Source organism: Quercus lobata, chromosome 5 (genome assembly GCF_001633185.2).
Source record: "Quercus lobata isolate SW786 chromosome 5, ValleyOak3.0 Primary Assembly, whole genome shotgun sequence".
NCBI classification, from domain to species: Eukaryota; Viridiplantae; Streptophyta; class Magnoliopsida; order Fagales; family Fagaceae; genus Quercus; species Quercus lobata.
The window spans coordinates 33,715,899-33,740,484 of NC_044908.1; the positions used below are offsets into that span (position 1 = coordinate 33,715,899).

Consider the following 24,586-nt stretch of genomic DNA (forward strand, 5'->3'; position numbering starts at 1 on the left):
CCCGAAGGGATTTTGAGATCGCAGCCATCAAAATTAGAACCCGAAACGAGATCGGTGGATTGTATTTCTCGCTAGGGGTAGACTAAACCTACGAAGCGAGCGTTGGTGGACTGACGCACATGATAAGCCCAACGGCAAAAAAGAATCCGATGAAAAAGAGAGCGGTGCAATACGAGGACTTCCCAGAAGGTCACCCATCCTTGTACTACTCTCGCCCAAACACGCTTAACTGCGGTGTTCTGGTGGGATCTGGTGCATTAGTGTTGGTATGATCGCACCCATCAGCATAAGCGCTTTAAATTCATGTATAGGATCCGAATGCAGTGACGCACTCTAACCTCGGGGTGGTGCAACCCGAGGGGATTTGAAGATCGCCGCCACCGAAATTAGCACCCAAAACGAGATCGGTGGCTCGTATTTTTCGCCTGGGGTAGACCAAGCCTACGAAGCGAGCGTTGGTGGACCGACGCAAACGATAAGCCCAACGGCAAAAAAGAATTCGAAGAAAAAGCGAGCGTTGCAGCACAAGGACTTCCAGGGAGGTCACCCATCCTAGTACTACTCTCGACCAAAGACGCTTAACTGCGGAGTTCTAATGGGATCCGATGCGTTAGAGTTGGTATGATCGCACCCATCAGCATAAGCGCGTTAAATTCTTATAAAGGATCCGGATGCAGCGACGCATTTTAACCCCGGGGTGGTGCAACCCAAGGGGATTACGAGATCGCCGCCATCAAAATTAGCACCCAAAACGAGATTGGCGGCTCGTATTTTTCGCCTGGGGCAGACAAAGCCTACGAAGTGAGTGTTGGTGGACCGACGCAAATGATAAGCACAACGGCAAAAAAGAATCTGAAGAAAAAGCGAGCGTTGCAGCACGAGGACTTCCGTGGAGGTCACCCATCCTAGTACTAATCTCGACCAAAGACGCTTAACTGCGGAGTTCTAATGGGATCCGATGCGTTAGTGTTGGTATGATCGCACCCATCGGCATAAGTGTGTTAAATTCTTATAAAGGATCCGAATGCAGCGAGCACCCTAGCCTCGGGATGGTGAAACCCGAGGTGATTTCGAGATCGCTGCCACCGATATTATCAACCAAAACGACATCGGCGGCTCGTATTTTTCGTCTGGGGAAGACTAAGCCTACGAACCGAACGTTGGTGGACCGACGTAAACGATAAGCCCAACGGCAAAAAAGAATATGAAGAAAAAGAGAAGGGTGCAACACAAGGTCTTCCTAAGAGGTCAGCCATCCTAGCACCACTCTCGCCTAAACCCGCTTTACTACGGAGTTCTAATGGGATCCGATGCATTAGTGTTGGTGTGATTGCACTCATCAGCATAAGCGCGTTAAATTCTAATGAGAGATTCGTATGCATCGTCGCACTCTAACCCCGGGGTGGTGCAACTCGAGGGGATTTCGAGATTGCCGCGACCGATATTAGCACTCAAAACGAGATCGGCGGCTCGTATTTTTCGCCTGGGGTAGACAAAGCCTACGAAGCGAGCGTTGGTGGACCAACGCAAACTATATGCCCAAAGGCAAAAAAGAATTCGAAGAAAAAGAGAGGGGTGCAACACAAGGACTTCCCAGGAGGCCACCCATCCTAGTACTACTCTCGCACAAACACGCTTCACTTCGGAGTTCTAATGGGATCCGGAGCATTAGTGTTGGTGTGATCGCACCAATCAGCATAAGCGCGTTAAATTCTGATAAAGGATCCGAATGTATCGACGCACTCTAACCCCGGGGTGGTGCAACCCGACGGGATTTCGAGATTGCCGCAACCGATATTAGCACCCAAAACGAGATCGGTGGCTCGCTTTTTCCGCCTTGGGCAGACAAGGCCTACAAAGCGAGCTTTGGAGGACCGACGCAAACGATAAGCCCAACGGCAAAAAAGAATCCGATGAAAAAGAGATGGGTGGACCACGAGGACTGCCCAGGAGGTTACCCATCCTAGTACAACTCTTGCCAAAACATGCTTAACTGCAAAGTTCCGACGGGATCCGGTACATTAGTGTTGGTATGATTGCACCCATCAGTATAAGCGCGTTAAATTCTTATAAAGGATCCGAACTCAACGACGCACTCTAATCCCCAGGTGGTACAACCTAAAGGGATTTCTAGATCGCCGCCACCGAAATTAGAAGCCAAAACGAGATCGGTGGCTCGTATTTTTCGCCTGGGGCTGACTAAGCCTACAAAGCGAGCATTGGTAGACCGACGCAAACGATAAGCCGAACAACATAAAAGAATCCGAAGAAAAAGAGTGGGGTGGAACACGAGGACTTCCCAGGAGTTCACCCATCCTAGTACTACTCCCGGCCAAAGAAGTTGAACTGCGGAGTTCCAGTGGGATCCGATGCGTTAGTGTTGGTATGATCGCAGCCATCAGCATATGCAGGATAAATTCTTATAAAGGATCCGAACGCAGCGATGCACTCTAACCCCGGGATGGTGCAAGCCGAAGGGATTTCGAGATCGTTGTCACCAATATTATCACCCAAAACGACATCGGCGGCTTGTATTTTTCACCTGGGGAAGACTAGGCATATGAAGCGAGTGTTGGTGGACCGACGCAAACGATTAGCCAAACGGCAAAAAAGAATCCAAAGAAAAAGAGTGGGGTGCAACACGAGCACTTCCCAGGAGGTCACCCATCCTAGTACTAATCCCGCCCAAACACACTTAACTGCAGAGTTTTGATTGGATCCAGTGCATTAGTAATGGAATGATCGCACCTATCAGCATATGCGTGTTTAGTACATATAAAGGATTCGAATGCAGCGACGCACCCTAACCCCAGGGTGGACAAACCCGAGGGGATTTCGAGATCGCCACCAATGAAATTAGCACCCAAACCGAGATCGGCGGCTCGTACTTTTCGCCTGGGGTAGACTAGGCCTACGAAGCGAGCGCTGGTGGACCGATGCAAACGATAAGCCCAATGGCAAAAAAGAATCCGAAGAAAAAGAGTGGGGTGCAACACGAGGACTTCCCAGGAGGTCACCCATCCAAGTACTAATCCTGCCCAAACACGCTTAACTGCGGAGTTCTGATGGGATCTAGTGCATTAGTGTTGGTATGATCGCACCTATCAGCATAAGTAAGTAAAATTCCTGTAAAAGACCCGAATGCATCGACGCACTCTAACACCGGGGTGGTGCAACCAGAGGGGATTTCGAGATTGCCGCCACTGAAATTAGCACCCAAAACGAGATCGGTTGCTCTTATTTTTCGCCAGGAGCAGACTAAGCCTACGAAGCGAGCGTTGGTGGGCTGTCGCAAACGATAAGCCCAATAGCAAAAAAGAATCCTATGAGAAAGAGAGGGGTGCAACATAAAGACTTCCTAGGAGGTCACCCATCCTAGTATTGCTCTCGCCCAAACATGCTTAACTGCGGAGTTCTGATCGGATCTGGTGCATTAGTGTTGGTATGATCGCACCCATCGAAATAAGCGCGTTAAATTCTTATAAATGATCCGAATGCAGTGACGCATTCTAACCCGAGGGTGGTGCAACCCAAGGGGATTTCGAGAACGCCGCCACCGATATTATCACCCAAAACGAGATCGGCGGCTCGAATTTTTCGCCAGGGGCAGACAAAGCCTACGAAGTGAGTGTTGGGGGACCAACGCAAATGATAAGCCCAACGGAAAAAAAGAATCCGAAGAAAAAGAGAGGGGTGCAACACGAGGACTTCCCAGGAGGTCACCCATCCTACTACTAATCTCGCCCAAACACGCTTAACTACAGAGTTCTAATGGGTTCCGGTGCATTAGTGTTGGTATGATCGCACCAATCAGCATAAGCGCGTTAAATTCTTATAAAGGATCTGTATGCAGCGACGCACTCTAACCCCGGGGTGGTGCAACCCGAGGGGATTTCGAGATCGTAGCCATCAAAATTAGCACCCGAAACGAGATCGGCGGCTCGTATTTTTCGCCAGGGGTAGACTAAACCTACGAAGCGAGCGTTGGTGGACCGACGCACATGATAAGCCCAACGGCAAAAAAGAATCCTTTGAAAAAGAGAGCGGTGCAACACGAGGACTTCCCAGGAGGTCACCCATCCTTGTACTACTCTCGCCCAAACACGACGTCAAAAAAGAATCCGAAGAAAAAGAGTGGGGTGCAACACGAGAACTTCCCAGGAGGTCACCTATCTTAGTACTACTCTCGCCCAAACACGCTTAACTGCGGAGTTCTAATGGGATCCGGTGCATTAGTGTTGTTATGATCGCGCACATCAGCGTAAGTGAGTTAAATTCCTATAAAGGATCCGAATGCATCGACACACTCTATCCCCGGGGTGGAGCAACCCGAGGGGATTTCGAAATTGCCTCCACTGAAATTAGCATCCAAAATGAGATTGGTGGCTCTTATTTTTCGCCCGGAGTAGACTAAGCCTACGAAGCGAGCGTGGGTGGACCGTCGCAAACGATAAGCTCAATAGCAAAACAGAATCCGATGAAAAAGCTAGGGGTGCAGCATGAGGACTTCCCAACAGGTCACCCATCCTAGTACTACTCTCACCCAAACATGCTTAACAGCGGAGTTCTGATGGGATCTGGTGCACTAGTGTTGGTATGACCGCACCCATCAGCATAATCGCGTTAAATTCATGTAAAGGATCCGAATGCAATGACGCACTCTCACCTCGGGGTGGTGCAACCTGAGGGGATTTGGAGATCGTCAGCACCGAAATTAGCACCTAAAACGAGATCGGCGGCTCGTATTTTTCGCCTGGGGTAGACCAAGCCTACGAAGCGAGCGTTGGTGTACCGACGCAAACGATAAGCCCAACGACTAAAAAGAATCCGAAGAAAAAGAGTGGGGAGCAACACGAGGACTTCCCAGGAGGTCACCATTCCTAGTACAACTCTCACCCAAACACGCTTAACTACGGAATTCTAATGGGTTCCGGTGCATTATTGTTGGTATGATCGCACCCATCAGCATAAGCGCGTTAAATTCTTATAAAGGATCCGAATGCGACGACGCAGTCTAACACCGGTGTGGTGCAACCAGAGGGGATTCCGAGATCGCAGCCGCCGAAATTAGCACCAAAACGAGATCGGCGGCACGTATTTTTCGCCTGGGGCAGATTTAGCCTACGAAGCGACCGTTGGTGGACCAACGTAAACAATAAGCCCAACGGTAAAAAAGAATTCGAAGAAAAAGAGAGGGGTGCAACACGAGGTCTTCCCAAGAGGTCACCCATCCCAGTACTACTCTCGCCAAAACACGCTTAACTGCGGAGTTCTAATGGTATCCGGTGCTTTAGTGTTGGTGTGATTCCACCCATCAACATAAGCGCTTCAAATTCATATAAAGGATACGAATGCATCGACGAACTCTAACCCCTAGGTGGTGCAACCTAAGGGGATTTTGGGATTGCCGCCACTGAAATTGGCACCCAAAACGAGGTCGGTGGCTTGTATTTTCCGCCTTGAGCAAACTAAGCCTTCGAAGCGACTGTTGGTGGACCGACGCAAACGATAAGCCCAACGGCAAAATAGAAAGCATAGAAAAAGAGAGGGGTGCAACACGAGGACTTCCCAGGAGGTCACCCATCCTAGTACAACTCTCGCCCAAACACGCTTAACTACGGAATTCTGATGGGATCCGGTGCATTAGTGTTGGTATGATCGCACCCATCAATATAAGCGCGTTAAATTCTTATGAAGGATCTGTATACAGCGATGCACTCTAACCCGAGTGGATTTTGAGATTGCCGCCACTGAAATTAGCACTCAAAACGAGATCGGCGGCTCGTATTTTTTGCCTGGAGCGGACTAAGCCAACGAAGCGAGCGTTAGTGGACCGACGCAAACGATAAGCCCAACAACAAAAGTGAATCCGTAGAAAAAAGTGGGGTGCAACACAAGGACATCCCAGTAGGTCACCCATCGTAGTACTACTCTCGCCCAAACACGCTTAACTGCGGAGTTCTGATGGGATCCGGTGCATTATTGTTGGTATGATCACACCCATCGGCATGAGCGCGTTAAATTCCTGTAAAGGATCCGAGTGCAGCGACGCACACTAGCCCCAGGATGGTGCAACCCGAGGGGATTTCGAGATCGTCGCCACCGAAATTAGCACCCAAAATGAGATCGGCGTCTCATATTTTTCGCCTGGGGAAGAATAATCCTACGAAGTGAGCGTTGGTGGACTGACACAAACGATAAACCCAATGGCAAGAACGACTCCGTAGAAAAGGTGAGGGGTGCCGCACGAGGACCTCTAGGAGGTCAGCCATCCCAGTACTACTCTCGCCCAAACACACTTAACTGCAGAATTCTGATGGGATCCGGCGCATTAGTGTTGGTATGATTGCACCCATCAGTATAAATGCATTAAATTCTTATAAAGGATCCGAATGCAGCGACGTACTGTAAGCCCGGGGTGGTGCAACCCGAGGGGATTTCGAGATCGCCACCACCGATATTATCACCCAAAACGAGATCGGTAGCTCGTATTTTTCGCTTGGGGCCGACTAAGCCTACGAAGCGAGCGTTGGTGGACCGACGCAAACAATAAGCCCAACAGCAAAAAAGAATCCGTAGAAAAAGAGAGGGGTGCAAGACCAGGACTTCCTAGGAGGTCACCCATCCTAGTACTACTCTCGCCCAAACACGCATAACTGTGGAATTCTAATGGGATCCGGTTTATTAGTGTTGGTATGATCGCACCTGTCAGCATAAGCGCGTTAAATTCTGATAAAGGATCCGAATGCAGCGATGCACTCAAACGCCGGGGTGGTGCAACCCGAGGGGATTTTAAGATCACCGCCACCGATATTATCACCCAAAACGAGATTGGGGGCACGTATTTTTCTCTTGGGCAGACTAAGCCGACGATGCGAGCATTGGTGGACCGACGCAAACGATAAGCCCAAAGGCAAAAAAGAATCTGAAGAAAAAGAGTGGGGTGCAACACGAGAACTTCCCAGGAGGTCACCCATCCTAGTACTACTCTCGCCCAAACACGCTTAACTGCGGAGTTATAACGGGATCCGGTGCATTAGTGTTGGTATGATTGCACCCATCAGCATAACCACGTTAAATTCTTATAAAGGATCCAAATGCATCGATGCACTCTAACCCCTGGGTGGTGCAACCCGAGGGCATTTCGAGATTGCCGCCACCGAAATTAGCACCCCAAACGAGATTGGCGGCTCTTATTTGTAGCTTGGAGCAGACTAAGCCTTCGAAGCGAGCGTTGGTGGACCGACGCAAACGATAAGCCCAATGGCAAAAAAGAATCCGGTGAAAAAGAGAGGGGTGCAACACGAGGACTTCGCAGGAGGTCACCCATCCTAGTACTACTCTCTACCAAAGACGCTTAACTGCGGAGTTCTAATGGGATCCGGTGCATTTGTGTTGGTATGATCGCACCTATCAGCATAAGCGCGTTAAGTACATGTAAAGGATCCGAATGCAGCGACGCACTCTAACCTCGGGGTGGAGAAACCCGAGGGGATTTCGAGATCACCATAAATGAAATTAGCACCTAAAACGAGATTGGCGGCTCGTACTTTTCTCCTGGGGCAAACTAAGCCTACGAAGCGAGTGTTGGTGGACCGATGCAAACAATAAGCCCAAGGGCAAAAAAGAATCCGAAGAAAAAGATTGGGGTGCAACACGTGGACTTCCCAGGAGGTCACCCATCCTAGTACTAATCCCGCCCAAACACGCTTAACTGCGGAGTTCTGATGGGACCCAGTGCATTAGTGTTGGTATGATCGCACGCATCAGCATAAGCGAGTTAAATTCTCATAAAGGATCCGAATGCGACGACGCAGTCTAACCCCGGTGTGGTGCAACCAGAGGGGATTCTGAGATCGCAGCCGCTGAAATTAGCACCAAAACGAGATCGGCGGCACGTATTTTTCGCCTGGGGAAGACTTAGCCTACAAAGCGACTGTTGGTGGACCAACGTAAACAATAAGCCCAACGGCAAAAAATAATTCAAAGAAAAAAAGAGGGGTGCAACACGAGGTCTTCCCAAGAGGTCACCCATCAGTACTACTCTCGCCAAAACACGCTTAACTGCGGAGTTCTAATGGTATCCGGTGCTTTGGTGTTGGGGTGAACGCACCCTTCAGCATAAGCGCGTGAAATTCTTATAAAGGATACGAATGGATCGACGCACTCTAACCCCGAGGTGGTTCAACTTGAGGGAATTTCGAGATTGCCGCCACCGAAATTGGCACCCAAAACGAGATCGACGGCTCATATTTTTCGCCTGGGGCAAACGAAGCCTACGAAGCGACTGTTGGTGGACCGACGCAAACGATAAGCCCAACGGCAAAAAAGAAAGCAAAGAAAAAGAGAGGGGTGCAATACAAGGACTTCCCAGGAGGTCACCCATCCTAGTACAACTCTCGCCCAAACACGCTTAACTACGGAATTCTTAAGGGATCCGGTGCATTAGTGTTGGTATGATCGCACCCATCAACATAAGCGCGTTAAATTCTTATGAAGGATCCGAATGCAGCGATGCACTCTAACTTGAAGGGATTTTGAGATTGCCGCCACCGAAATTAGCACTCAAAACGAGATCGGCGGCTCGTAATTTTTGCCTGGGGCGGACTAAGCCAACGAAGCGAGCGTTCGTGGACCGACGCAAACGATAAGCCCAACAACAAAAAGGAATCCGTAGAAAAAAGTGGGGTGCAACACGAGGACATCCCAGTAGGTCACCCATCCTAGTACTACTCTCGCCCAAACACGCTTAACTACGGAGTTCTAACGGGATCCGGTGCATTAGTGTTGTTATGATCGCGCACATCAGCGTAAGCGAGTTAAATTCTTATAAGGGATCCGAATGCTTCGACGCGCTCTAACCCCGGGGTGGTGCAACCCGAGGGGATTTAGAGATTGCCGCCACTGAAATTAGCACCCAAAACTAGATTGGTGGCTTTAATTTTTCGCCTGGAGTAGACTAAGCCTACGAAGCGAGCATGGGTGGACCGTCGCAAACGATAAGCGCAATAGCAAATAAGAATCCGATGAAAAAAGAGGGGTGCAACATGAGGACTTCCCAACAGGTCACCCATCCTAGTACTACTCTCGCCCAAACATGCTTAACTGCGGAGTTCTTATGGGATCTGGTGCACTAGTGTTGGTATGACCGCACCCATCAGCATAAGCGCATTAAATTCATGTAAAGGATCCGAATGCAGTGACGCACTCTCACCTCGGGGTGGAGCAACCCGAGGGGATTTGGAGATCGCCGCCACCGAAATTAGCACCCAAAACGAGATCGGCGGCTCGTATTTTTCGCCTGGAGTAGACCAAGCCTACGAAGCAAGCGTTGGTGTACCGAAGCAAATGATAAGCCCCACGACTAAAAAGAATCCGAAGAAAAAGAGTGGGGTGCAACACGAGGACTTCCCAGAAGGTCACCCTTCCTAGTACAACTCTCACCCAAACACGCTTAACTACGGAATTCTGATGGGATCCGGTGCATAAGTGTTGGTATGATCGCACCCATCAGCATAAGCGCGTTAAATTCTCATAAAGGATCCGAATTCAACGACGCAGTCTAACCCCGGTGTGGTGCAACCAGAGGGGATTCTGAGATCGCAGCCGCCGAAATTAGCACCAAAACGAGATCGGCGGCATGTATTTTTCGCCTGGGGAAGACTTAGCCAACGAAGCGACTGTTGGTGGACCAACGTAAACCATATTCCCAACGTCAAAAAAGAATTCGAAGAAAAAGAGAGGGGTGCAACACGAGGTCTTCCTAAGAGGTCACCCATCCCAGTACTACTCTCGCCAAAACACGCTTAACTGCGGAGTTCTAACGGTATCCGGTGCTTTAGTGTTGGGGTGATCGCACCCATCAGCATAAGCGCGTGAAATTCTTATAAAGGATACGAATGCATTGACGCACTCTAACCCCGAGGTGGTTCAACCTGAGGGGATTTCGAGATTACCGCCACCGAAATTGTAACCCAAAACGAGATCGGCGGCTCGTATTTTTCGCCTTGGGCAAACTAAGCCTACGAAGCGACTGTTGGTGGACCGACGCAAACGATAAGCCCAACGGCAAAAAAGAAAGCAAAGAAAAAGAGAGGGGTGCAACACAAGGACTTCCCAAGAGGTCACCCATCCTAGTACAACTCTCGCCCAAACACACTTAACTACGGAATTCTGATGGGATCCGGCGCATTAGTGTTGGTATGATCGCACCCATCAACATAAGCGCATTAAATTCTTATGAAGGATCCGAATGCAGCGATGCACTCTAACTCGAGGGGATTTTGAGATTGCCGCCACCGAAATTAGCACTCAAAACGAGATTGGCAGCACATATTTTTGGCCTGGGGCGGACTAAGCCAACGAAGCAAGCGTTCGTGGACCGACGCAAACGATAAGCCCAACAACAAAAAAGAATCCGTAGAAAAAAGTGGGGTGCAACACGAGGACATCCCATTAGGTCACCCATCCTAGTACTACTCTCACCCAAACACGCTTAACTGCGGAGTTCTGATGGGATCCGGTGCATTATTGTTGGTATGATCACACCTATTGGCATGAGCGCGTTAAATTCTTGTAAAGGATCCGAATGTAGCGACGCACTCTAACCCCAGGTTGGTGCAACCCGAGGGGATTTCAAGATCCCCGCCATCGAAATTAGCACCCAAAATGAGATTGGCGGCTCGTATTTTTCGCCTGGGGAAGAATAAGCCTACGAAGTGAGCATTGGTGGACCGACGCAAACGATAAGCCCAATGGCAAAAACGACTCCGAAGAAAAAGTGAGGGGCGCCGCACGAGGACCTTCTAGGAGGTCAGCCATACCAATACAACTCTCGTCCAAACACGCTTAACTACAGAATTCTGATGGGATCCGGTGCATTAGTGTAGGCATTATTGCACCCATCAGCATAAGCACGTTAAATTCTTATAAAGGATCCGAATGCAGCGACGTACTGTAAGCTCGGGGTGGTGCAACACGAGGGGATTTCGAGATCGCCACCACCGATATTATCACCCAAAACGAGAACGGTAGCTCGTATTTTTCGCTTGGGGCCGACTAAGCCTACGAAGCGAGCGTTGGTGGACCAACACAAACGATAAGCCCAACGGCAAAAAAGAATCCGATGAAAAAGAGAGGAGTGCAACACCAAGACTTCCCAGGAGGTCACCCATCCTAGTACTACTCTCGCCAAAACACGCATAACTGCGGAATTCTAATGGGATCCGATGCATTAGTGTTGGTATGATTGCATCTATCAGCATAAGCGCGTTAAATTCTTATAAAGGATCCGAATGTAGCGACGCACTCAAACCCCGGGGTGGTGCAACCCGAGGGGATTTTGAGATCACCGCCATCGATATTATTACGCAAAACGAGATTGGGGGCACGTATTTTTCTCCTGGGCAGACTAAGCTGACGATGCGGGCATTGGTGGACCGACGCAAACGATAAGCCCAACAGCAAAAAGGAATCCGAAGAAAAAGAGAGGAGTGCAACACCAGGACTTCCCAGGAGGTCACCCATCGTAGTACTACTCTCGCCAAAACACGCATAACTGCGGAATTCTAATGGGATCCGGTGCATTAGTGTTGGTATGATTGCACCTATCAGCATAAGCGCGTTAAATTCTTATGAAGGATCCGAATGCAGCGACGCACTCAAACCCCGGGGTGGTGCAACCCGAGGGGATTTTGAGATCACTGCCACCGATATTATCACCTAAAACGAGATTGGGGGCACGTATTTTTCTCCTGGGCAGACTAAGCTGACGATGCGAGCGTTGGTGGACCGACGCAAACGATAAGCCCAACGGCAAAAAGGAATCCTAAGAAAAAGAGAGGGGTGCAACACGAGGACTTCCCTGTAGGTCACCCATCCTAGTACTACTCTAGCCCAAACACGCTTAACTACGGAGTTCTAATGGGATCCGGTGCATTAGTGTTGGTGTGATCGCACCCATCAACATAAGCGCATTAAATTCTGATAAAGGATCCGAACGCATCGACACAGTCTAAGCTCGGGGTGGCACAACTCAAGGGGATTTCGAGATTGCCGCCACGATATTAGCACCCAAAACGAGATCGGCGGCTCGTATTTTTCTCCTGGGGCAGACAAAGCCTACGAAGTAAGCGTTGGTGAACCGAAGCAAACGATAAGCCCAACGGCAAAAAAGAATCCGAGGAAAAAGAGGGGTGCAACACAAGGACTTCCCAGTAGGTCACCCATCCTAGTACTAATCCCGCCCAAACACGCTTAACTGCAGAGTTCTGAACGGATCCGGTGCATTAGTGTTGGAATGATCACACCTATCAGCATAAGCGCGTTAACTAAATATAAAGGATCTGAATGCAGCGACGCACTCTAAACCTAGGGTGGAGCAAATCGAGGGGATTTCGAGATTGCCACCAATGAAATTAGCGCCCAAAACGAGATCGGCGACTCGTATTTTTCGCCTGGGGCAGACTAAGCCTACGAAGCGAGCGTTGGTGGACCGATGCAAACGATAAGCCTAACAGAAAAAAGAATCTGAAGAAATAGAGTCGGGTGCAAGACGAGGAATTCCTAGGAGGTAAACCATCCTAGTACTACACACGCCCAAACACGCTGAGCTGCGGAGTTCTGATGGGATCCGGTGCATTAGTGTTGGTACGATCGCACCCATCAGCATAAGCGCATTAAATTCTTATGAAGGATCCGAATGCAGCGATGCACTCTAACCCGAGAGGATTTCGAGATCGTTGCCCCCGATATTATCACCCAAAAACGAGATCGGCGGCTCGTATTTTTCGCATGGGGAAGACTAAGCCTACGAAGCGAGCATTGGTGGACCGACGCAAACGATAAGCCCAAGGGCAAAAAAGAATCCGAAGAAAAAGAGTGGGGTGCAACACGAGGACTCCCCAGAAGGTCACCCATCCTAGTACTACTCTCGCCCAAATACGCTTCACTACGAAGTTCTAATGGGATCTGGTGCATTAGTGTTGATGTGATCGCACGCATCAGTATAAGCGCGTTAAATTCTGATAAAGGATCCGAATGCATCAACGCACTCTAACCCCGGGGTGGTGCAACCTGAGGGGATTTCGAGATTGCCGTCATCGATATTAGCACCCAAAACGAGATCGGCGGCTCGTATTTTTCGCCTGGGCTAGACAAAGCCTACAAAGTGAGCGTTGGTGGACCGACGCAAACGATATGCCCAACGGCAAAAAAGAATCCGAAGAAAAAGAGAGGGGTGCAACACAAGGACTTACCAGGAGGTCACCCATCCTAGTACTACTCTCGCCCAAATACGCTTCACTATGGAGTTCTAATGGGATTCGGTGCATTAATGTTGGTGTGATTGCACCTATCAGCATAAGTGCGTTAAATTCTAATAAAGGATCCGAATGCATCGATGCACTCTAAACCTGGGGTGGTGCAACCTGACGGGATTTCGAGATTGCCGTAACCGATATTAGCACCCAAAAAGAGATCGGAGGCTCGCAATTTTCGCCTAGGGCAGACAAGGCCTACGAAGCGAGCTTTGGTGGACTGGCGCAAACTATAAGCCCAATGGCAAAAAAGAATCCGAAGAAAAGGAGATGGGTGCAACACGAGGACTTCCCAGGCGGTTACCCATCCTAGTACAACTCTTGCCCAAACACGTTTAACTGTAGGGTTCCGACTTGATCCGGTGCATTAGTGTTGGTATGATTGTACCCATCAGCATAACCACGTTAAATTCTGATAAAGGATCTAAATGCATCGACGCATTCTAACCCTCGGGTGGTGCAACCCGAGGGGATTTCTAGATCGCCACCACCGAAATTAGCAGCCAAAACGAGAACGACGTTTCGTATTTTTCGCCTGGGGCTGACTAAGCCTACGAACTGAGCATTGATGGACCGACGCAAACGATAAGCCAAATGGCAAAAAAGAATCCGGTGAAAAAGAGAGGGGTGCAACACGAGGACTTTGCAGGAGGTCACCCATCCTAGTACTACTCTCTATCAAAGATGCTTAACTGCGGAGTTCTAATGGGATCCGGTGCATTAGTGTTGGTATGATCGCACCTATCAGCATAAGCGCGTTAAGTACATATAAAGGATCCGAATGCAGCGACGCACTCTAACCCCGGGGTGGAGAAACCCGAGGGGATTTCGAGATCGCCATAAATGAAATTAGCACCTAAAACGAGATCGGCGGCTCGTACTTTTCTCCTGGGGCAGACTAAGCTTACGAAGTGAGCGTTAGTGGACCAATGCAAACGATAAGCCCAAGGGCAAAAAAGAATCCGAAGAAAAAGTGTGGGGTGGAACACGAGGACTTCCTAGGAGGTCACCCATCCTAGTACAAGTCCCGCCCAAAGACGCTTCACTACGGAGTTCTAATGGGATCCGGTGCATTAGTGTTGGTATGATTGCACCCATCAGCATAACCACGTTAAATTCTTATAAAGGATCCGAATGCATCGACGCACTCTAACCCCTGGGTGGTGCAACCCGAGGGGATTTTGAGATTGCCGCCACCGAAATTAGCACCCCAAATGAGATCGGTGGCTTTTATTTATCGCTTGGAGCAGACTAAGCCTACAAAGCGAGCGTTGGTGGACTGACGCAAGCGATAAGCCAAATGGCAAAAAAGAATCCGGTGAAAAAGAGAGGGGTGCAACACGAGGACTTCGCAGGAGGTCACCCATCCCAGTACTACTCTCTACCAAAGACGCTTAACTGCGGAATTCTAATGGGATCCGGTGCATTAGTGTTGGTATGATCACACCTATCAGCATAAGCACGGTAAGTACATATAAAGGATCAGAATGCAGCGACACTCTAACCCCGGGGTGGAGAAACCCGAGGGGATTTCGAGATTGCCATAAATGAAATTAGCACCTAAAACGAGATCGGCGGCTTGTACTTTTCTCCTGGGGCAGACTAAGCTTACGAAGCGAGCGTTAGTGGACCGATGCAAACGATAAGCCCAAGGGCAAAAAAGAATTCGAAGAAAAAGAGTGGGGTGCAACACGAGGACTTCCCAGGAGGTCACCCATCCTAGTACTAATCCCGCCCAAACACGCTTAACTGCGGAGTTCTGATGGGATCAAGTGCATTAGTGTTGATATGATAGCACGCATCAGTATAGGCGAGTTAAATTCTTATAAAGGATCTGTATGCATGGACCCACTCTAACCCCAGGGTGCTGCAACCCGAGGGGATTTCGAGATTGCCGCCACTGAAATTGGCACCCAAAACGAGATCGGCAGCCCTTATTTTTCGCCTGGGGAAGACTAAGCCTACGAAGCGAGCGTTGGTCGACCGATGCAAACGATAAGCCCAAAGGCAAAAAAGAATCCGGAAAAAAGGAGTGGGGTGCAACACGAGGACTTCCCAGGAGGTCACCTCTCCTAGTACTACTCTCGACCAAAGACGCTTAGCTGCGGAGTTCTAATGGGATCCGGTGCGTTAGAGTTGGTATGATCGTAGCCATCGACATAAGGATCCGAATGCAGCGACGCACTCTAACGCCGAGATGGTGCAACCCAAGGGGATTTCGAGATCGCTGCCACCGATATTATCACCAAAAACGACATCGACGGCTCGTATTTTTCACCTGGGGAAGACTAAGCCTACGAAGCGAGCATTGGTGGGCCGACGCAAACGATAAGCCTAACGACAAAAAAGAATCTGAAGAACAAGAGTGGGGTGCAACATGTGGACTTCCCAGGAGGTCACCCATCCTAGTACTACTCTCGCCTAAACACGCTTAACTACGAAGTTCTGATGGGACCTAGTGCATTAGTGTTGGTATGATCGCACGCATCAGCATAAGCGAGTTAAATTTTTATAAAGGATCCGAATGCAAGGACGCACTCTAACCCTGGGGTGGTGCAACCCGATGGGATTTCGAGATTGCCGCCACTGGAACTGGCACCTAAATCGAGATCGGCGGCACTTATTTTTCGCCTGGAGCAGACTAAGCCTACGAAGCGAGCGTTGGTGGACCAACACAAACGATAAGCCAAATAGCAAAAAAGAATCCGTTGAAAAAGAGAGTGGTGCAACATGAGGACATCCCAGGAGGTCACCCATCCAAGTAATACTCTCGCCAAAACACGCTTAACTGCGGAGTTCTAATGGGATCCGGTGCATTAGTGTTGGTATGATCGCACGCATCAGCATAAGCGAGTTAAATTTTTATAAAGGATCTGAATGCAAGGGCGCACTCTAACCCTGGGGTGGTGCAACTCGATGGGATTTCGAGATTGCCGCCACTGAAATTGGCACCCAAAACGAGATCAGCGACTCGTATTTTTCGCCTGGGGCAGGCCAAGCCTACGAAGCGAGCATTGGTGGGCCGACGCAAACGATAAGCCCAACGACAAAAAAGAATCTGAAGAACAAGAGTGGGGTGCAACACGAGGACGTCCCAGGAAGTCACCCATCCTAGAACTACTCTCGTCCAAACACGCTTAACTACAGAGTTCTGATGGGATCCGGTGCGTTAGTGTTGGTATGATCGTACCCATCAGCATAACCGCGTTAAATACTAATAACGGATCCAAATGCAGTGACGCACTCTAACCCGAGGGGATTTCTAGATCGTCACCACCGAAATTAGCATGCAAAACGAGATCGGCGGCTCGTATTTTACGCCTGGGGAAGGCTAAGCCTACGAAGCGTGCGTTGGTGGACCGACCCAACCGATAAGCCCAACGGCAAAAATGAATCCGAAGAAAAAGAGAGGGGTGCAACACAAGGACTTCCTAGGAGGTCATCCATCCTAGTTCTACTCTCGCCCAAGCACGCTTAACTACGGAGTTCTAATGGGATCCGGTGCATTAGTGTTGGTGTAATCGCAACCATCAGCATAAGCGCGTGAAATTCTAATAAAGGATCAGAATGCATCGGAGCACTCTAACCCCGGGGTGGTGTAACCTGAGGAGATTTTGAGATTGCCGCCACCGATATTAGCACCCAAAACGTGATCGGGGGCTCTTATTTTTCGCTTGGGGCAGACAAAGCCTACGAAGCAAGCATTAGTGGACCGACGCAAACGATGAGCCCAACGGCAAAAAAGAATCTGAAGAAAAAGAGAGGGGTGCAGCACGAGGACTTCACAGGAGGTCACCCATCCAAGTACTACTCTTGCCCAAAAAAGCTTAACTGTGGAGTTCTAATGGGATCCGGTGCATTAGTGTTGGTGTGATCACACCCATCAGCACAAGTGCGTCGAATTCTGATAAGGGATCCGAATGCAGTGACGCACTCTAACCCCGAGGTGGTGCAACCCGAGGGGATTTCGAGATCGTAGCCACCGAAATTAGCACCCTAAACGAGATCAGCGGCTCGTATTTTTCGCCTGGGGCAGACCAAGCCTACGAAGCGAGCATTGGGGGGCCGACACAAACGATAAGCCCAACGACAAAAATGAATCTGAAGAACAAGAGTAGGGTGCAACACGAGGACTTCCCAAGGGGTCACCCATCCTAGTACTTCTCTCGCCCAAACACGCTTAACTACGGAGTTTTGATGGGATCCGGTGCGTTAGTGTTGGTATGATCGTACCCATCATCATAAGCGCGTTAAATACTAAAAAAGGATCCGAATGCAGCGACGCACTCTAACCCGTGGGGATTTCTAGATCGTCGCCACCGAAATTAACACGCAAAACGAGATCGATGGCTCGTATTTTTCGCGAGGGGCAGGCTAAGCCTACAAAGCTAGCGTTGGTGGACTGATGCAACCGATAAGCCCAACGGCAAAAAAGAATCCGAAGAAAAAGAGAGGGGTGCAACACAAGGACTTCCCAAGAGGTCACCCATCCTAGTACTACTCTTGCCCAAACACGCTTAACTGCGGAATTCTAACGGGATCCAGTGCATTAGTGTTGGTGTGATCGCAACCATCAGCATAAGTGCGTTAAATTCTAATAAAGGATCTGAATGCATCGGAGCACTCTAACCCCGAGATGGTGTAACCCGAGGGGATTTTGAGATCGCTGCCTCCGATATTATCACCCAAAACGACATCGGCGGCTCGTATTTTTCACCTGGGGAAGACTAAGCCTACGAAGCGAGCATTGGTGGGCCGACGCAAACGATAAGCCTAACGACAAAAAAGAATCCGAAGAAAAAGATTTGGTGAGCTTAGAAGTACCTTTTTAACCTCTGGGACGTGTAGATGATTACTAGGCAGGCTTTTTCTATTTTGGGGTACATGGTCTCGGTGTCCTTGAGTGTCCTGCTTACGTAATAAATAGGCTGCTCATTCCCTTGGTCATCTTCCTGTGCTAGCAAAGCTCCTATTGCCTGGGAATTTGATGCCAAGTATAACAATAGAGGTCGCCCATGTACTGGTGCCTGGAGGGTGGGCAAATGATTCATGATATACTGGATTCTTTGGAAAACCTCCTATTGTTTCGTTCCCCAGATAAAATCAGTTCCCTTTTTCAATAGTTTAGATAAACCTGTTGTAACTGAGGCCAACCCAGGCACAAATCTCCTAATATAGGAAACCCTTCTTAGGAAAATTTTGAGCTCCCTCACAGTAGTTGATCTTCTCATCGTGGTGATGGCTGTGGCCTTGGCTGGATCTACACTTATGCCTCTGCTATGTACTAGGAACCCAAGGAACTTTCCAGTAGACACCCCAAAGGCACATTTCATGGGGTTCATGCATAATTTGTACTTCCTGCATCTTTCAAAAACTTGCTCAAGCACTTGGAAATGTCCTGACCTAGTCTTTGATTTGACCACAATGTCATCTACATAATCTTCCATCTCCTCATGTATCATGTCATGGAAAATGGCTGTCATGGTTCGCTAGTACGTAACCCCCGCATTTTTTAGGCCAAAGGGCATTATAGTGTAGTAAAAATTCTCGATTAGGGTTCTGAATGCCATTTTCTCTACATCTTTGGCAGCCATGCAAATTTGGTTGTACCCACTGTACCCATCCATAAATAAGAACATTGAGCTTCCTGCAATAGAATCTACAAGGAGGTTGATGTTGGGCAGGGGGAACTCATCTTTTGGGCACGCCTTATTCAGGTTGCGGAAGTCCACACAGCAACGAATCTAACCATTTTTCTTCTTCACAGGTACAATGTTGGAAAGCCATTTTAGGTGTTGGATAGATTTGATAAAACCAGCTGTTAGTAGTTTCTTGACTTCCTGAACTATCTGAGCTTCTACCTCGGTGTGAAAGACCCTAGCCGGTTGAACTACTAGCCTCATTCCTAGGTCCACATTAAGAGAATGAACTACCAATCCCGGGTCTAAATCAGGCATTTCATCATAGCTTCACGCGAACATATCTCTGTATTTTTGAAGTAAAGCTACCAATTGTTTCCTTTCTTGTGTCATCAGTTGACTGCTAATAAAGACAGGCTTCCGGGATCCCAGCTTGGTTTCCAAATTTATTTCCTTTAATTCTTCCTCAGGTTGAATTTGGGCTTTCTTGACTGGTTCTTCTGGGATTTCTTCTTGGGCCATCATGTAATTTGGTGGTCCGAGACCTTTCTGCATGATGCATTCAGGTCCCGTGCACCTTCATAAGCAATAGATTAACCTCCCTTCGGGTTCTCGCACCACCATGCATTCCCGGGATCCTGAAGAGCTGAGCTCCTTTTTTTGCCTTTTTTCTTTCCAAAAGGTTTTTAAGGTCACGGGTGCCCCTTCCTCTTTCTTCTTCTTCTAGGATAGGTGCCCCTAGAGTACCTAGGGCCGAGCTCTCATCATCTGGCTCTAACTCATCATAAAACTTTGTTTCTATAAAGTTTACTTCTCCTTGGTTGAAAGGGTTATGGTTGGTAGGGATCCTCACGGGCCTCCCATTCAGTCTCCCTTTAATGCATTGATGAAATGTAGATGGAATAAGGTGGTGTTTATGGAGCCATGGGCGTCCCAACAACACATGGTAAGATACTTTTGCATTAATCACGTGAAACCTTGTCAGGGCTACTATCGGCCCTACCATTAAGACTAGCTGTACATATCCTACTGTTGATTCCACCAACCCCCCAAATCCTATTATCTCCATGGGAGCCCTCAGGATCCTTCTGTCAACCAGGCCCACGGCTTCCAAGGTACTCAAGGCTATGAGGCTGAGTGATGCCCCTGTGTCCACCAGTGCTCTTCTAATTTGGATGCCATTTAAGGTGGCCATTAGATAAAGGGGCCTACGGTGGTCCGGGTGTTCAATCTCCATGTCTTCGTCGGTGAAGGTTATTGCATTGGTTGTCTCCAGGAAAGCTCGACTAGCATGTGACTCTGCTGTGAAGCATTCTATTCTTGAATCTGTTGCTATGCTTATGAGAGACTCTGTGGCCACCCTTCTTGCTTCTAGTCCAAATCCCAGTTGGTTGAATAATGACCTGAACTTGGGATTCTTTTGGAGGGTCCTGATTGTGCTTGGGTGGAAGGATCTTTCTGATTCTCCTGCTTCTGCCGGGTTCCCATGGATTACTGCTGCTACCATCCCTTTCCCTTTATGGTTGGGCAAGGGGTTCCTTTGCACTTCTGGCTCCTTCTGAGTGAGTTCTAGGGTTCCTTCCCTTAGTTTTTTGTGAAAGAGTTTGCGAAGGGTCCAGTAATCCTTGGTGGAATGCTTGACATAGTTATGGATCCTACAAAACAAAGGGTTCTTCCTTTCTTCTTCATTTGGCGGCCTGGACACAGTAAATGGCTTAACAACTCCATCTCCTATCTATTTATCTAAGACATGGTTGATCTCCTCAGCTGTACATGGTATCATCAGTGGTTCCTCGAACACCTTCCCATCTGGCCTCTTCCTTTTCTCTCCTACTAAAGCTTTCATAGCTTGGGACACCGGCATCCTTTTTGTCCTCATAGTTTGTGCTGTCCTCCTGGTTCTCTGTAACAGGTCAGCAAAATGAGTGATACATAGATTTTCGAGGTTGAGCCTGTAATCAAAAAGCATATTAGCTATACAGGTTTCCACGAGCTCCTTCTCTTCGTGGTCCCTATAGCAATCTAGGGACACATCTTTAAATATTTCAATGAACTGTACGGGATCCTCTCCAGGTCTCTGCCTCTCCATCTGAAGGTTCTAGAAAGTGATCTTATCCTCACCGGGGTAATATTTGGCACAGAATCTTTCCATCATTTCATCCCAGGTTTTGATAGACCCGGGTCTCAGCATTGTGTACCAAGTGTATGTTCTATCCACTAAGGATTTAGCAAATTCCCTTAGACATATTTCTCTATCTCCTACATATGGGCCCATAGTGTGAATGAACCTACTCACATGTTCCACAGCACTTCCATTTCTTCCATCGAAAGGATGGAGCTTTGGGGGTTCGTACCCCTTGGGGTACGTTTGCCGAGGAGTTCTGGGGGGAACGGGGGATCCTGAGAGAATTGCTTAGGGATCCCTGAGAGTTTTTCCCTTTCTTGCTCCAGGAGGGCACTAACAACTGCCAGTGTTAAGCATTAGGGGTTGGCTCTCCCTCCCACTGCTGACCCTCCTTCTAGTTGCATTTTGTCTTGGTTACCAGCAGGGGGAACATTATCCCTGATTTCTTGTGTCCTGCCTTCTTTGAGAAGGCGAACTTCTTGCTCTAGATCCTTCAACATTGTTGTCATCTGAGCCATGAGGTCTGGTTCCTGCCTTGTGTGCCTTTGTCTCGACACAACCTCCTGCTCCACCAAGGGTACCTCGCCTCTCTGTCTGGAGGCTACCTCGTTTTCTCCCATAGGCTCGGAGGCCGTAGGTGGCACATTAGTTCCTTTGCTGTTTCTTTGTCTTGGAGGCATACTTTGCGAAGGGATTGCTTCTTCCCTTTTCTTTTCCTAGTCCCCAATGGAGTTGCCAAAATGTGAGAGTGCCTTTTTTTCGTAACACTCAAGCCCAAGGATCCAAGGATCCCGGGTCGAATAGTTGTGGTTTAGGGGACCAGGCTTTGATTCACTGTAGCTAACAGGCTGTTTAAGAATCAAATAATGCACAGGGTATGCTTCCTACAATACATGTAACTAACAACAAGGATATTTGCATTGAACGACAAATATAAAACACAACAATGTAAATACAGAGAACGAAAGCACGAAGTAACGTTTTAAGGATCCTTAGAGCAGTGGAAAATATTTCATTAATTTTTCCTTTATTAATGTTACAATACGTGATACAAGGTTCAAGCAAGTTCAAAAATTACAGACTTAGATGGCTATCTCAGCCTCTAAGACTTGCAAAAGTTTGATTCTTTTTGAATCCGAGTATGTGAATTAGTGGCTTTTCTGGGATACAGGGAAGTAGTGTTATTAACTTTTCCTGAGTTTTCTCTTCTTTACATAATTAATCAATAGCTCTTTTACTCCTAAAATCTCTACCTTTCTTCGCAACCTTTCCCTCCCTTTTATAGCGATACTCTGGAATCACAAGTTAGCAGGTTCTATTCCCTGTTTTCTCATCCTTTTCTTCCTTTGGTTTCGGTTCCTTTGAAAGTCCATGGCCGGCTACCCATTTTGGGGTATGCTGAGACCATGCCTTTCTCGATTCCACCATTTGGCAGTTCTCCCCTTTTTCTTTTTTTCCCAACCAGGCGGAATCCCATTCTACCGGTTTGAAAGTCGTCCGTTGCCATTCCCTTTTTTATACTTCTCGGTTTTGGTTCCCCGAGGTGCTCCCCACTTGCATCATGACAGGTCGCTAATTCTTCCTTCTTTTCTTGCTGGGTTGTTTGGCGCTTGTGGCTTCTCCTCTGTTTCTCGTGTTCCTTTTTTCTTTTTGTCCTTTTCTTTCGAACTGTCTCAATCTTCCTTTGACTGTGTTTATGCGCCTGGGAGGATTCGCGCCTCTTGGTAGTCGTTGAGGATCCTGGCTATTTCTTCTTTAATCTCTTGACGTGGGTTTCTCTTCCTTCTTGATGCTTCTTTTTTTTTGGGCTTCAAGCCTCTTGGGCCTGCTGTTTCTTCTTTTTCGTGGTCCCCTTGCATCTGCTTCCTTGATCTTGGCTTATTTTCTTTTGGGCTTGGCTCACTTCTTTGGGCTTGGGCATTGTGATCTCTTATTTTAGACCTCAACAAACCTCATCAATGACCAAGCTCCAAGCACATCAACACGACCTGATCTGCTAAACTGCCTTAAACTCAAACAACAGCGACGGTGAGATTGGAGATTGGATCAAAGATTGCTTGGCTTGCCTCGTCGCCTCAACCCTCGTCCCTCGAGTCCTCGCCTTGACGTGCTGCCATGGCGCCTTCAAGCTTCAAGGTATTTCAATTCTTTGCTTCTCTCTCTTTTTCTCTATCAGTCTATCTCATCTAAATCTTACATCTTTGGCTTTGCTAATTGCTATGCTCTGAACCGAATCCTCTAATCTAAGAGTGACTGAGTGAGAGTGTAGCTCTCTCTTTCTTTCTCTCTAAACTAAATGAGATTCTCTTTATCTCTTTGTTTCTCTGTTTCTCTATGTCTAAATGTCTAATTACCTTTACTTTATAACTTTATTTGACATTTTGACTTTATTGGTTTGTGAGTTTGTCATTTTTTGTATTGTGAACTTTGTGTGTTGTGTATGTTCTATATGTTTAATATTTTATGGAATGTTGATTGGCTCTTGTGACTCTTATCTGTTGAGTGGGCAGTGGATGGGGGCCATGGGGTGGGACATTTGAATTGGGGAAGTGGACAAGTAGGGGTAGTAAAGGCTGAAGGCATGTAGATGTAGTTTAAAAGAAAAAATAAAATAAAATTATGTTAGGCACTAGGCACTGTGTTGAGCTGTGTATAATGCACATAGGGTGTGCTAGACTACTAGTAGTCAGTAAAGAAAAATAATGAAGCAACTAAATAACAATAATTAATAATTTAATTAACTAATACATTATAAAAGACAAAAAATTAAATTATGTTAGGCAATGGGTTGAGCTGTGGATAATGCATAGTGGGGTGTGTGTTAGATTGTTAGTAGTCAGTAAAGAAAAATAATGAAACAACTAAAAAACAATAATTAATAATTTTATTAATATTTCAAATGAATTTATAGTTTATTTTTTATTATTTTGCTAGAATTATGGACAAATATTTGATAAGAAAACCACGTATCCAAAATTCATCTCCTGTGCAAGATTCAATTCCTTTGCAAGATTCATCTTCATCTTCTGAATGAATTCATGTTGACTTTAACTTAGAAAATCTTCCTTAAGATCCTGGGTTACAAGAAAAGATATCATCTTATCATCCTAATAATCATGATGAAATAAGAAGATTTTATTTACAAAAAGGCCCTTGTCTACCTATTCTCCAAAACATTACCTTCTAACAAATTTTTATGGAAAACCCCATCGATTTAGATTAGAATGATATGTAAATAGAAACTAGTTGGAATATAGTATAGAAAAGGATGTAGTATTTTGTTTTTATTGCTACCTATTTGGGAAAGATGTTGGCAAGCAAAAAGGAGGAAAGACTTTTATAACGAAGGGATTCAAACTTTGGAATCAGAAAGAGAAGTTACTATCCCATGTTGGAGGAGTTAATAGTGCTCATAACCAAGCTATCAAGAAGAGTGAAGATCTAATGAAGGAAAAACAGCACATTCAAAGTGTTTTGGTTAAGTAATCAAATCAAGATAAAATTGA

General features: G+C 47.5%; 32 non-coding genes and 19 pseudogenes across 32 annotated transcripts; all 51 read right to left on the bottom strand.

Moving 5' to 3' along the window:
- Positions 1–161: 161 nt before the first annotated feature.
- Positions 162–280, bottom strand: LOC115993239. Its single transcript, XR_004092862.1, has one exon. It is a non-coding gene; the product is annotated as a 5S ribosomal RNA (ribosomal RNA).
- A 234-nt stretch (positions 281–514) lies between these two features.
- Positions 515–633, bottom strand: LOC115993334 (annotated as a pseudogene).
- Positions 634–867: 234 nt separating this feature from the next.
- LOC115993310 lies at positions 868–986 on the bottom strand (annotated as a pseudogene).
- Positions 987–1,219: 233 nt separating this feature from the next.
- On the bottom strand, positions 1,220–1,338 carry LOC115993350 (annotated as a pseudogene).
- A 234-nt stretch (positions 1,339–1,572) lies between these two features.
- LOC115993209 lies at positions 1,573–1,691 on the bottom strand. The gene has a single exon (XR_004092834.1). It is a non-coding gene; the product is annotated as a 5S ribosomal RNA (ribosomal RNA).
- Positions 1,692–1,925: 234 nt separating this feature from the next.
- On the bottom strand, positions 1,926–2,044 carry LOC115993367 (annotated as a pseudogene).
- A 234-nt stretch (positions 2,045–2,278) lies between these two features.
- LOC115993371 lies at positions 2,279–2,397 on the bottom strand (annotated as a pseudogene).
- A 234-nt stretch (positions 2,398–2,631) lies between these two features.
- On the bottom strand, positions 2,632–2,750 carry LOC115993315 (annotated as a pseudogene).
- Positions 2,751–2,984: 234 nt separating this feature from the next.
- LOC115993181 lies at positions 2,985–3,103 on the bottom strand. The gene has a single exon (XR_004092809.1). It is a non-coding gene; the product is annotated as a 5S ribosomal RNA (ribosomal RNA).
- A 234-nt stretch (positions 3,104–3,337) lies between these two features.
- LOC115993311 lies at positions 3,338–3,456 on the bottom strand (annotated as a pseudogene).
- Positions 3,457–3,690: 234 nt separating this feature from the next.
- On the bottom strand, positions 3,691–3,809 carry LOC115993182. The gene has a single exon (XR_004092810.1). It is a non-coding gene; the product is annotated as a 5S ribosomal RNA (ribosomal RNA).
- A 327-nt stretch (positions 3,810–4,136) lies between these two features.
- On the bottom strand, positions 4,137–4,255 carry LOC115993199. The gene has a single exon (XR_004092826.1). It is a non-coding gene; the product is annotated as a 5S ribosomal RNA (ribosomal RNA).
- A 234-nt stretch (positions 4,256–4,489) lies between these two features.
- Positions 4,490–4,608, bottom strand: LOC115993203. Its single transcript, XR_004092829.1, has one exon. It is a non-coding gene; the product is annotated as a 5S ribosomal RNA (ribosomal RNA).
- A 234-nt stretch (positions 4,609–4,842) lies between these two features.
- LOC115993312 lies at positions 4,843–4,961 on the bottom strand (annotated as a pseudogene).
- Positions 4,962–5,194: 233 nt separating this feature from the next.
- LOC115993217 lies at positions 5,195–5,313 on the bottom strand. Its single transcript, XR_004092842.1, has one exon. It is a non-coding gene; the product is annotated as a 5S ribosomal RNA (ribosomal RNA).
- A 234-nt stretch (positions 5,314–5,547) lies between these two features.
- Positions 5,548–5,666, bottom strand: LOC115993456. The gene has a single exon (XR_004092991.1). It is a non-coding gene; the product is annotated as a 5S ribosomal RNA (ribosomal RNA).
- A 217-nt stretch (positions 5,667–5,883) lies between these two features.
- LOC115993194 lies at positions 5,884–6,002 on the bottom strand. Its single transcript, XR_004092821.1, has one exon. It is a non-coding gene; the product is annotated as a 5S ribosomal RNA (ribosomal RNA).
- A 234-nt stretch (positions 6,003–6,236) lies between these two features.
- On the bottom strand, positions 6,237–6,354 carry LOC115993329 (annotated as a pseudogene).
- A 234-nt stretch (positions 6,355–6,588) lies between these two features.
- On the bottom strand, positions 6,589–6,707 carry LOC115993317 (annotated as a pseudogene).
- Positions 6,708–6,940: 233 nt separating this feature from the next.
- On the bottom strand, positions 6,941–7,059 carry LOC115993471. The gene has a single exon (XR_004093006.1). It is a non-coding gene; the product is annotated as a 5S ribosomal RNA (ribosomal RNA).
- A 234-nt stretch (positions 7,060–7,293) lies between these two features.
- Positions 7,294–7,412, bottom strand: LOC115993251. Its single transcript, XR_004092874.1, has one exon. It is a non-coding gene; the product is annotated as a 5S ribosomal RNA (ribosomal RNA).
- A 234-nt stretch (positions 7,413–7,646) lies between these two features.
- On the bottom strand, positions 7,647–7,765 carry LOC115993164. Its single transcript, XR_004092792.1, has one exon. It is a non-coding gene; the product is annotated as a 5S ribosomal RNA (ribosomal RNA).
- Positions 7,766–7,998: 233 nt separating this feature from the next.
- On the bottom strand, positions 7,999–8,115 carry LOC115993325 (annotated as a pseudogene).
- A 234-nt stretch (positions 8,116–8,349) lies between these two features.
- On the bottom strand, positions 8,350–8,468 carry LOC115993177. Its single transcript, XR_004092805.1, has one exon. It is a non-coding gene; the product is annotated as a 5S ribosomal RNA (ribosomal RNA).
- A 217-nt stretch (positions 8,469–8,685) lies between these two features.
- LOC115993243 lies at positions 8,686–8,804 on the bottom strand. Its single transcript, XR_004092866.1, has one exon. It is a non-coding gene; the product is annotated as a 5S ribosomal RNA (ribosomal RNA).
- Positions 8,805–9,037: 233 nt separating this feature from the next.
- On the bottom strand, positions 9,038–9,156 carry LOC115993235. Its single transcript, XR_004092859.1, has one exon. It is a non-coding gene; the product is annotated as a 5S ribosomal RNA (ribosomal RNA).
- Positions 9,157–9,390: 234 nt separating this feature from the next.
- Positions 9,391–9,509, bottom strand: LOC115993188. Its single transcript, XR_004092816.1, has one exon. It is a non-coding gene; the product is annotated as a 5S ribosomal RNA (ribosomal RNA).
- A 233-nt stretch (positions 9,510–9,742) lies between these two features.
- On the bottom strand, positions 9,743–9,861 carry LOC115993252. Its single transcript, XR_004092875.1, has one exon. It is a non-coding gene; the product is annotated as a 5S ribosomal RNA (ribosomal RNA).
- Positions 9,862–10,095: 234 nt separating this feature from the next.
- Positions 10,096–10,214, bottom strand: LOC115993171. The gene has a single exon (XR_004092799.1). It is a non-coding gene; the product is annotated as a 5S ribosomal RNA (ribosomal RNA).
- Positions 10,215–10,431: 217 nt separating this feature from the next.
- LOC115993228 lies at positions 10,432–10,550 on the bottom strand. Its single transcript, XR_004092852.1, has one exon. It is a non-coding gene; the product is annotated as a 5S ribosomal RNA (ribosomal RNA).
- Positions 10,551–10,784: 234 nt separating this feature from the next.
- LOC115993358 lies at positions 10,785–10,903 on the bottom strand (annotated as a pseudogene).
- Positions 10,904–11,137: 234 nt separating this feature from the next.
- On the bottom strand, positions 11,138–11,256 carry LOC115993332 (annotated as a pseudogene).
- Positions 11,257–11,489: 233 nt separating this feature from the next.
- Positions 11,490–11,608, bottom strand: LOC115993275. The gene has a single exon (XR_004092896.1). It is a non-coding gene; the product is annotated as a 5S ribosomal RNA (ribosomal RNA).
- Positions 11,609–11,841: 233 nt separating this feature from the next.
- Positions 11,842–11,960, bottom strand: LOC115993179. The gene has a single exon (XR_004092807.1). It is a non-coding gene; the product is annotated as a 5S ribosomal RNA (ribosomal RNA).
- A 231-nt stretch (positions 11,961–12,191) lies between these two features.
- LOC115993255 lies at positions 12,192–12,310 on the bottom strand. Its single transcript, XR_004092877.1, has one exon. It is a non-coding gene; the product is annotated as a 5S ribosomal RNA (ribosomal RNA).
- Positions 12,311–12,543: 233 nt separating this feature from the next.
- Positions 12,544–12,662, bottom strand: LOC115993272. Its single transcript, XR_004092893.1, has one exon. It is a non-coding gene; the product is annotated as a 5S ribosomal RNA (ribosomal RNA).
- A 219-nt stretch (positions 12,663–12,881) lies between these two features.
- LOC115993305 lies at positions 12,882–13,000 on the bottom strand (annotated as a pseudogene).
- A 234-nt stretch (positions 13,001–13,234) lies between these two features.
- LOC115993316 lies at positions 13,235–13,353 on the bottom strand (annotated as a pseudogene).
- Positions 13,354–13,587: 234 nt separating this feature from the next.
- Positions 13,588–13,706, bottom strand: LOC115993354 (annotated as a pseudogene).
- Positions 13,707–13,940: 234 nt separating this feature from the next.
- Positions 13,941–14,059, bottom strand: LOC115993335 (annotated as a pseudogene).
- Positions 14,060–14,293: 234 nt separating this feature from the next.
- Positions 14,294–14,412, bottom strand: LOC115993240. Its single transcript, XR_004092863.1, has one exon. It is a non-coding gene; the product is annotated as a 5S ribosomal RNA (ribosomal RNA).
- Positions 14,413–14,646: 234 nt separating this feature from the next.
- LOC115993289 lies at positions 14,647–14,765 on the bottom strand. The gene has a single exon (XR_004092909.1). It is a non-coding gene; the product is annotated as a 5S ribosomal RNA (ribosomal RNA).
- Positions 14,766–14,997: 232 nt separating this feature from the next.
- On the bottom strand, positions 14,998–15,116 carry LOC115993208. Its single transcript, XR_004092833.1, has one exon. It is a non-coding gene; the product is annotated as a 5S ribosomal RNA (ribosomal RNA).
- Positions 15,117–15,350: 234 nt separating this feature from the next.
- On the bottom strand, positions 15,351–15,469 carry LOC115993321 (annotated as a pseudogene).
- Positions 15,470–15,683: 214 nt separating this feature from the next.
- Positions 15,684–15,802, bottom strand: LOC115993276. The gene has a single exon (XR_004092897.1). It is a non-coding gene; the product is annotated as a 5S ribosomal RNA (ribosomal RNA).
- Positions 15,803–16,036: 234 nt separating this feature from the next.
- On the bottom strand, positions 16,037–16,155 carry LOC115993308 (annotated as a pseudogene).
- Positions 16,156–16,389: 234 nt separating this feature from the next.
- LOC115993267 lies at positions 16,390–16,508 on the bottom strand. The gene has a single exon (XR_004092889.1). It is a non-coding gene; the product is annotated as a 5S ribosomal RNA (ribosomal RNA).
- A 218-nt stretch (positions 16,509–16,726) lies between these two features.
- LOC115993287 lies at positions 16,727–16,845 on the bottom strand. Its single transcript, XR_004092907.1, has one exon. It is a non-coding gene; the product is annotated as a 5S ribosomal RNA (ribosomal RNA).
- Positions 16,846–17,079: 234 nt separating this feature from the next.
- On the bottom strand, positions 17,080–17,198 carry LOC115993293. Its single transcript, XR_004092913.1, has one exon. It is a non-coding gene; the product is annotated as a 5S ribosomal RNA (ribosomal RNA).
- Positions 17,199–17,432: 234 nt separating this feature from the next.
- LOC115993186 lies at positions 17,433–17,551 on the bottom strand. The gene has a single exon (XR_004092814.1). It is a non-coding gene; the product is annotated as a 5S ribosomal RNA (ribosomal RNA).
- A 218-nt stretch (positions 17,552–17,769) lies between these two features.
- Positions 17,770–17,888, bottom strand: LOC115993191. The gene has a single exon (XR_004092818.1). It is a non-coding gene; the product is annotated as a 5S ribosomal RNA (ribosomal RNA).
- Between the last annotated feature and the right edge of the window lie 6,698 nt (positions 17,889–24,586).